Source organism: Octodon degus, unplaced genomic scaffold (assembly GCF_000260255.1).
Source record: "Octodon degus isolate 3935 unplaced genomic scaffold, OctDeg1.0 scaffold00030, whole genome shotgun sequence".
NCBI lineage: Eukaryota > Metazoa > Chordata > Mammalia > Rodentia > Octodontidae > Octodon > Octodon degus.
Window position 1 is genome coordinate 11146040 of NW_004524606.1, and position 10388 is coordinate 11156427.

At 42.4% G+C, this 10388-nt stretch overlaps 1 pseudogene; it reads right to left on the reverse strand.

Annotated features, from left to right (window-relative positions):
- Positions 1 to 540, reverse strand: part of LOC105741973 — a 771-nt pseudogene extending 231 nt beyond the window's left edge.
- Between the last annotated feature and the right edge of the window lie 9848 nt (positions 541 to 10388).

A 10388-nucleotide genomic window follows, 5' to 3' on the forward strand; every position in this document is an offset into this window, starting at 1 on the left:
CTTGATGCAATACAGGCAAGAAGCTTGCCCTGCTGGAACTGCTCCTGCAGAAGACTGCTGATCTTGGCGTTCTTTTTCCTTTCATCATACTTCTTTTGAATTTTCTTTGATCGTTTTTTGTTTAAAATCTCCTCCTCCTCAGGAGCCAGCTTGGCCCCCTTTTTTCGGCCCAGGGGCAGTGCATAGTGGGATTCGTACCACTGTCAGTACGGCATGCTGTCAATGAGCACAATGCAGTTCTTCACCAAAGTCTTGGTGCGGACCAGCTCGTTATTGGATGCATTGTAAACAACATCAACGATCCTTGTTTTTCAAGTACAACACTCAGAGCCCCAGGAGAAGTTTCCCACATCTAGCCGCAGGGCTCGGTACTTCTTGTTGCCTCCTTGAACTCGGACTGTGTGTATGCGGCGGGCGCCGATCTTAGTGTTGGCAGCAGGGCGCCCCAACTCATACTTCCGCTTCTTGTGATAGGGCTTTCTTTTGCCCCCGGTCTTGCGGCGCTTATGCCAATTGTCCCAAGAGATGCCCATCGCTCGGCACCGGCTGGAAAGAGGTCTGTCATTTTTCTATTCTTTTTCTCTCTTTTTTTTTTTTTTTTACAGTTTCTTTTTATGCATTTAGTACAGGGTCTAAATCACTACATAGATCTCACTTGTGGTATTCCTCCTGTTTTCAGCCTTCCAAGCGCTGGGATTATAGGTATGCGCCATGATGCCCAGTCTCAAATCACTGTCTTGGCGACCCGGGATTGAACTCTGGTTACTGCGTTTGCTGAAGTAGGCACTTAGTCTGCTGAGCTATCTCACCAGTGCCTTCTGTTTTTTTAAATGAGTGTCTTCTTTAGAAACGCTTAGTAATTCCTTCATTAGAGGTATTTCTTTACCTGTGAGATTTCTGATCTGATTTCCTCTGTACTCTTCTGCAGTTTTCTTTGCTTCAGTTGCTATTCTTTCAAAGATTTCAGATGTGTGGCTTCTAATTTCTTTTGGCGACCCGGGATTGAGGTTTGTTCTGGGTGGGCTCAGGGCCTAAGAATGCATTTTGCTCCTGTTTTTTATTTTCTATTTCAGAGAAAACTATTTTGAATATTTTATAATACCTTTTTGTGAAAGTTTGATGGTAGGTAGTTGTATCGCTGCAGTCAAGTCTTTTTTAGGTATCCTGTCTTGTATATATCCCAAGATTTTGCCTTGTATATTAAGACTGAGATACTGGTTGCTGTTTCGCACTATGCTCTGTACTTCAATGTAGGGCTTCGGTGAGGTTATTACCCAAGCACCACCCAATATTAACATTGGAAAGGAAAATGTTAAGGCAGATAGGGTTTTCTGTTTACAGTAGTACAATTAGCAATACTAATAACAGCTAGTGAAATTTAGAAATTGACAAACTTTTGTAATAGGTTTGTAATTTAGACTATAGGAGCATACAATATAGTTGTATAACACAGCAGATGGAATTTGTATTTAAAGTAGTTCTCCTGAGTTCTGTCTGGACACCTCCGCTTCGTACACCTGGAGTCTTCCAGGCAGACTGGTTCACCTCAGTTGTCTGCTGCCACCTCTTCCACAAGGATGCTCCTGTAGGTCTGGGCCTCGGTCGGGGTGGCTGGGCCAAGCAATATGCCTCTGTTCACTGGGTCTAGATCTATTGAACTCCATCTGGACTGGCAGGACCTGGCTTGGGTCTAGTTGCTGTGTTTGGCTCCTTCCAGCTGATCCCAATCCAAGTGGACTTGGCCCCGCTGGGTGCCTGTGGTGTGGCTCCTTCCTGGTAGGCTTGCCGAGGTCATTCTGTCTTTGGGATCATACTGTGCACTGCACACACGGTTACAGAATGGAAGGAAAAGCTTAGCTGATAGTTCCCATGCTTATTTTGGAATGTATGCCCACTTTCAATTAGATTACCCTTACAGTTGTTAACTTAGTTGGAATTCAGAGACTTTTTTTCTCCTATATGATTAAAAATGCAGCTTATAGGCAAAGATAGGCATAGTTGTTTCTACCTTAATGTGAGTATATGGCAGATAAATAGCTATAGCAACACCTCCACCTCTCCCACAGTTGGTAATGCATGTGAGGACAAAACAATTTAAATGTAGGTATGTGAGAGGGTTCATTTGTTCACCAAAGATCAGATTGTTTTAATCAGGGACTTGACACAAGGTACTGGGAACATCTCAATATTTGACAATTTAGAATGCAGTAGAATTTGCAATGTCTTGTGATACTTTCATACTGAACGTTAGAATTGCATTTCATATACAGGAAATAAAAATCCGCAGTCTGTTTCTATGTTCTCTAATAGTAGAGCACAGAAACAATTCTAGTTACTTGTTTTGATACAGAGTCTAGCTATGTAGTTTAGCTATCCTTGAACTGGTAACCTTGACTCAGCCTATAATTCTAGTTATTTGTCTGGAATTCTGCTCAGGATTATCAGATTTCTCTTACTTCAACACTCCTTAGTCTAGAATTCCAGTTACTTGTTTGGCTGGGATTCTACCTATGGTTATGAGTTTTTCACTTATTCCGACAAATGAAGGAAGTAAGAGGTACATAAAGCGTACAAATGCAGACAACAAAAAAATTAATGGATGACAACTTGGGAGATTTACTTTGTGCTGGGAGATTGGATGCTAAAAGAGTAGGCTCATTTGAGTTTTGACTTTTATGGAATTTGGCTACATTTCAATAGCCATTTTTAAAGGTGGTCTGTGAAAATGCAAGAAGAGCATAATGCTCTGTGTACCAAAGAAGGCTGGTAGTGTGTCTGGGAGCACAGGTTCACCTTGACCTCTGTGAGCAGGACAGTTAAGCATAGTGCTGGAGGAAGGGGTAGAAGGGAGAGAATCCAGGTGTATTCCCAGCTGAGTTCCCAGGTGTAGAATCTCTGGCTAGTTTCCTCATTTATAAAATGAGATAGTCATATCAACCTGGTAGGATTGTTAGTAGTAGTAAGTAAAATTACAGACACAAAGCTAGATAAGGTTTAGGATCTGATATTTAAGGGAGGAAAGGAAAATAAACATCTCCAAAAAAGAACAGTTATTAATGTAAGTTGGGGTTTCAGTCCTAGTACTGAGGTGATATCAAGCACTATGTGTGTACTTGCATCATGTGCTACAGTTCTTAGTATGTGACATGTACTATATGATTGAACCTTCCCATTACCACTGTGAGGTACTTAATGCCCAATTTTATGGATGCAATAGTTGAAATTAAAAGCACCTTGCCCTGGGATCCTTTGAAAATGGAAATTGAAAATTAAGAACTGAGTTGTGACTTCATAGCTTGTGGTTTTATCCATTAGGCATAAGTGCTGTCTGGTCCTGGAAAGCTCGTGGAATTAAGGTGGCGGTGGCACTGAGGAGGTGGGTGAAATCTCAGAAGGACTTGGACATACCCTGTTCTGCATATCAAAAAGATTCTTTGTCATTCACAACAAACCCAAGCTCTTGGATTGTTTCTTGTTCCATGTACTTCACTAGCTGAACAGATTGCCAAACTTTCAAATATGTGATCAATTTTAAAATTTGTTTTAAAACTTCAATGATTTACACTTAGCAAGAGTTTAGACAAATATACAGCAGACTTTCTGTCCTTTGTTTCCAAATTTCTTGACTCCCCCTGTGCCCCCTTACAAACTCAACCCCACCAGCACAAGTGCTCTTACCAATGGGCACTGTGCCCACAAGCAAGGATGCTGGAGTGATTGCTTAGGGGTGAGTCCCAGCTCTGCTGTAGGCTTGGAGGATGAGGTACCTACCTCAGAAGGCTGTCCTAAGATTTATCATTAGAAACAAGGCTCCTAAGTCCTTTTTAGACAGAGTTCAGAAACAGCACTTTGCAGCATGCTCTGCATCCCTCCAGTGATGACACTTTTGCAAACACATGGTCATCACTGCCTCACTGATCACCCCTTGCCAGGGAAGCACACCTGCACACGGTGAGATGCAACTTATTTTTTTCTCCTTCCTTATTCCCAGTGTTCATAAATACTGGTGAACAAATGAGCAGATCACTATCTGCACTGATTGATAGTCCTTTCTGAAGGTGCTGGCTTCAGGATCTCCTGTTACTATCTCAAGAACCAGAATGCATCTCTTGTGTGGCCAGTGCTGTTATGAGAACATAAACGAAGTCTGTACACATTGTGTACCAAGGCCTATTACCAGTGAAGATGTTTCTAGAAGGACTGCACTATGATTCCTCACTGAAACAAAAAAGGTGAAAAGAGCAGCAAGAAGTAAGGTCTTGGAGATACATCAGGTAATGAAGAGGGACAATTAAAGATACATGCAAGGTGGTGATAAGTCCTGTGAGCCACAGCAGGGGAAAAGGATGAAGATGGACTGAAGTTCATTTTTCAGTAGAGTGTCTCTGAAATGACATGCTGATTGTGACAATTGACCCCTACAGGGGAGCTCCTGAATGTAGCACCTCTCTCTGTGAAAGCCCTTAGATTATTATTATTATTATTTTTTTTTTTTTATTTTTTGCAGAACTGGGAACTGAACTCAGACCCTTGTGCTTGCCAGGGAAGCGTTTATTCTACTGAGCCATCTCCCCGGCCCCAAGCCCTTAGATCGTGAATGTTGTTTCTTTTTAAATCTTTATCACACTCCTTTGCTTTTATTTAATGAATGAGCTTGGCTTCTTTAATTATTTTTTCTTTCACCAAGACAGAGATATTAAAATATGTACATGTTTATGAGTAAGGAGTCACATTCTGTCTCAGAAAAACCCCATCCTGGGGTTTGAAAACCAGTTGTGAGGTGCCATGAGGCACCTAACAAAGATAGTTATGGGCAGCAGTAAGGCCAGTGGATGCCTTTGGGGCTAGAAGGAAGCAGCTTTATACAGTGGTGAGGATGAAAGTGGCCCACTGAGCCAGCATGTACTTGATCCATCTCAAGCTGATAGCAAAGAGGCATGTTCCTGGGGCTGATGGTGCCAGGGCTCTCATAAATTGTCAGGTGCCATCTAAAGGTTTTATTAATGAGTTCAGCCTGCAACCACACACACACACACACACACACACACACACACACACACACACACACACACACAAATGGAGAGAACTTAGAGGTCAATTCCTGTCTGGTATATAATCTTCCTGTTAAAAGATAGGTGTCAATTCTTTCTGTAATCCTGGGCAATTCTGGTCTATTCCCTCCCCCCCATAATTTCCCCACATGAAGACATTCAAGAAATTCCTCATAGATGTCTAGGTTTATACATGCAAGGCAGAAGCTAAGAGGATGTGAAATGTTTTGAAGATGGTCCATATTTGACAAGTGATGTCTTAGAACGGACACTTTTCTTCTAACAGGAAGAGAATGTGCTGAACATAAACAAGAAAGTTTGACTTCTAAACTCCATTTTTGCTTTGTGTTATGTGTGTATATGTTGTTAAAAATTAAACCTATAAATAAAAGACCTTAGAGTGTCAAGAAAAAATTTGAGCCAAGCAGACCAGGGTTTCTTAGGAGCAGGTGAGGTAGTTACAACTCAAGATTGCTATGGTCAGGTTAAGGCAAATCCCTGATCATTCTTTACCCACCCTTGACCCTCACACATACCCAGACATTCACACCAGCCTGGAACACTGCTCAATTAAAGTTTGTTAAATGGACAAGTGCAATCATTTTAAAATTTCTTAGATGGTTTAAAAAATGTTATAGAAGTCTATCCTACCCTTCTCCCTATTGTTCTTTCCTTTGATCCTCCATAACCAGTTGTATTAGTTTCCTGCTTTTTCTTTCAAATTAAATATATATGTATATGTCCTTGTTTCTATCTTTTCATGTACTTAGTGCAGGGTCTCACCATGTAGATTGGATTTGTAGTGATCCTTCCTGTTTTTCAGCCTCCCAAACGCTGGGATTATAGGCACGTGCCATCATGCCCAGCCTCAATCACTGTCTCAGTGGCCCAGCAAGAGGATCATAAACCTGGCCCCTGCATCTGCCTAAGCAGGCACTTTAATCTGAACTATCTGGACCGCCCTCTTTCTCTTTTTTGGGCAGAGACAGTCTACTAAGCACACTTGTCCACTTGCTTTGTTTCCCATAGCACAGTATAGCCTCTGATTGCTCCATATAGTCTGGTTCTTTTCTGTGGGATTCCATCCATCTTGCTTGTCTCTGCTTTTGGCTTCTACAGTGCTGCTTACCAGTGCAGAGCCATGTGATGCGTACTGTGTATGGCAGTAGCTAGCATCCAGTCTCTGAAGTGGGATTCTGGGTAGAAAGGTAACTGCTTTAGGATTCTGGGTCAGTCCCATGAAGTTCCCCTTCCTAGGACTTCCATATGTGAGGGACACTTTGCCATGGCCTAACCAGTATTGGAGACCCGCTCACAGGCCTACCGCTGGTTGATACTTTCCTGTGACCTCCCGGTTCTTCCCCCATTTTCCATTTGGGTTGTAGATCTTTTACCTTAGGATTTCTAGCAATTATTAGCACATTCTTTAGCATTTCTTTGATACGGAAGTTAACTTTACTATGTGAAATAAGTTCCTGTCATTCTTATAGTTTGGTCTTTTTCCTTTGGTCTTGGTAAGGCAAAAATTATAAGCAAAGAAAACATTTTTGTTTGGTTTATGATTTTGAAAAACAGTTCTGGATTTTAAATTATTTGTTAAAAGACTTCCTCTAAGTTCTGTGGTTTAATTTTGTACATTTACTATTTAGTCTGTGTGTGTGTGTGTGTGTGTGTGTGTGTGTGTGTGTGTGTTTATCCTGAAATACATAATATTGTGCTTGGATATAAGTTTGTCTTTCTGGCCCAACACAATTTGTTAAAAATCTCACCATCACATTGATCACACTTTCTTGCTAAGCTGCCTTTGTCCCACAGTAAATCCCTGGGATGTTCCCATGTGTCTTTAGCTTTGTCCTCTCTTTCACAGGTTGGTCCATCTGCTCATGTGCTGATCCCAAGTTGACTCAATTTATCTTCTTTGAGTTCAATAGATTCCTTTTCACTGCTGCTTTCTTTTTTTTTTTAATATTTATTTATTTATGTATTTATTTATTTTGTGTGTGTGTGGCCAGCTCAGCCCACCAGGGGGTGGGGCTGACTGGTATGTGGTGCTGGGGGATTGAACTGCGGTCCCTGTGCTTTGCTTTGCTTAGCTTAGCTTGTTCTAAGTAGGTGCTTTAGACCACTGAGCCATCTCACCAGCTCCTTCACTGCTGTTTTCTGAGACTTCATCTTGCTGTTCATTTTCTCATGTGAACTTATGTGACTCCAGAAAAAAATGATGTGCTTATACTTTAATTTGCATCTTATTTATTTGTTTATTTTTGGTGCTGGGGTTGTATCCAGGGCCTTGTGCACATAAAGGAAGCATTCTGCCACCGAGGAACAGCCCCAGCTCTAGAGCCTGATACATTGCAACACTTTCTTTGACTATGGAAGAGTTGGCATCCTTACAGTGTTGAATCTTTTCAACCAGAAGCATGGCCTGTCTCTTTATTCAAGTTTACTTTTGCAACTTCAAAATCTTTAAATTTCCTCGGGGAGGTTTGCATGTTTTTTGTTAAATTTGTGGCTTAGCCCTTTATCTGTTATGTTCAAACTGAAGGATCAGCAGGCTGTGGCCCCTGGGCTCACTATTTTCATATGGTCCAGGAGGCAAGCACTGTGATGATTAAAAAAAAAAAAAAAAAAATCAAAGGAAAAATGCTACTTTGTGACACATGAGAAATTATTTAAAATAAAAAAATGTCAGTATCTGTGTGAAAAGTTTTAGAACACAACCACACCCCTTTCCACATGTGGTTCTTTTAACATACACCACTGCCCTCTGAAGTTAGTCATGTGTGCCTAGCTGGGTCCGCCTTTTGACACAGAGCCCAGCCAAGCACAAGGGAAATCAGCAGGAAGTCTTTAAGGGCCACTACCAGAACTTGAAATGCCTAGAACTTCTCCAGTGGAGAAATAACTTAGAATATCCTAAAACATTTAAAGTCTACTTTCTGGGTGAAATCTACATTTTTCCTATATATGGTTATTGTTTGGGGGGAGGTACAGAATCTTTGAGCAAAGGAGAGGAGGAAGATTCACATTACATAGCCATGTCAGCCACCGCTGAGAGGTGGTAATGTGCCCCCTTTCTGCCAGCGTCTCATGGTCACTTGTGGCCCAGGGAGGGGTTGTTGAGTGAGTTACTATCATCTGCTGGTTGCTCAGGGACTCCGCTAGGAGAGTGTCTGTGTCTTCCCTTCTTGTCCTGACCATACCAGTCTCCTGTGCTCTTTACCTGGGTGACCGACAGCTGGCCCTTCATAGTCCTTCCCGAAGCCACGTCCCCTCTCCTATAGGTCACCTCCTCGTCCCCTTTCAGGAGCTGGTGTCTTGGGTTCCAGCATAGATTGTATTAATCATGACCATAGTGCACATTCCATCCATGACAGTTTGTAAGAGTTGGCAGTAAGACTTAATTCTGCTAAAACTTATTCTATGGTCAGCTGAATGAAAAAAATTACTTTTCTGTGTTATTTTCAAAAGGCATAGGCTCTTTAGAGTGGTGGTCTCTGCATATCTGGCTGTAGACACAGAACAGGACCCAGAATGGGGCCGGGCCGGCATTTGCTGAATGTTTCACTGGGAATGTCACAGATACGAAGAACAATGTGTGCAGTTTTCTCATAGATTCTGAGACTTCTCAGCATTCTGAGATTGCTGATCCTTTTCTTCTGGTCTTACATGTCCTTTCATGAATGCACCGATGGGGGGTATAGTGAGTGGTGGTGCTATTTCAATGTCTTTGGTAAAATAAGACATTGAAAGCCCATATTAGGGCCCTTGGCAAAGGATTGGTGCTACCCAAAGGGACTCTTCTTCGCTGTCTCCCTGCTGGCCTTCATGTGGAAGGCTACAGCGCCTCAGGAGCAGCCAGGTGACACAGCTCTGGCTACTGTGAGGAAGGCAGATTTCCCCAGGGCCTTGCTCCTTGCTAGGCGCAAGTTCTGTGTTCCTTACCTCTGTGCTCTTTCTTGGCCCATGCTCAGGTCTTCCTCCTCAGTGTAACTTGCAGTGAGCAGCTGCTGCTTCTGCAAGAAGACTGGCCTGAAGAGGAAAGTGGCCTCTGAAGCTTCAAGAGCAGACCCCAGAAAGTTACTATGTAATAAATTGTAAACATTTGGGAACCAGTTCTTAGGCAAGGTGGGTTTGCCCCAGGGCCTTGCATGAGGCTGGGTGTGGTTGCTGTGTTTTAAACTCCCTTCATGGAGAGACCCCTGGGAAGCAGAGGAGGTTTTGGAGTCGCTCAGGCCACCTTTTCCTGCTGAACCCTGCAGCAAGTGGCCTTTGACTGTTCTTGGAAACATGCGGTTCACATGCTTTGTGAAGTATCTTATCTTAAAGATTTATTTCAGCCATTAATGTGATGCTGAAGTCTGCAAAGTCTTAAGTCCACCTTGACCCCCTCCAGCAACAACATCTGAGCCAACAGGCATGATGATGAGTTATAATGATTTTGATGAATTTATCTGGGGAAAGAACTATTAAAAGCTTTCCTGGCACCCTTTGAATTTCTAACAGGCCCCAATTCACAATGCTCAGACAACATGCAGGCATTTCTTTTAAAAATGATGCCGAAACTGTGGCATATCTCCAGTCCTAGCAACCCAAAATAAAGGTCCTTGGGCTGGCCCCTTCAGCATCTGTCAGGCACCAGATAATAGGGATCAAAATGCCCCCCGCCCCAGTAGGTAGTTGTTATCACTGCTGTGGACATTAAAAAAAAAAATGCTGGCTAAAGAAGGTAAATTAAATTCTCCAGTGACACAAAGCTAGGCTCAGCAGAATTCTCTTACATCTCTGTTCAGGGGTAACTTATTTGCATGCACATTGAAAGCCTTTTCCTGTCCTCTCGTCCCCTACTTCTTCCAACTCCATCATAAGGTAAAAAATGCATGCTAAGAAATGACGGATAGGAATGAGCTTGTTTATTCCATGGGGTAAGTAAGTGCTCCTCACTCCTTTTAAGCACACGATAGGCTGTTGTAGTGTTTCTTCATAGAACATTTTCTGAAGGTGGTAACATAGGCAATCATACTCACGACCCTGCTCTTGCCAGGCAGGCGCCCTGAGCCTCACGTCTTTCGTTTATGTTTGTACGTGTTACTCCCTACACTTTTACTCAACCTTGATTCGAAAAACAGATCGAGGTGTATTAAAAACTAGTATGGAATATTGTAAATTTCCTATTAACTTGAATTCATTTTGCAGCTTATTGTCACTTATTCATACACCAGAATTCTGTTTTGCTCGCCTGGGTTATCACTGAGAGATGCAGGTAAGAGAGTGGAAGGAGATTAAGACTGAAGGGATGGGGCCAGGAGATGGCTCAATGGAATAAGCGTTTCCCTA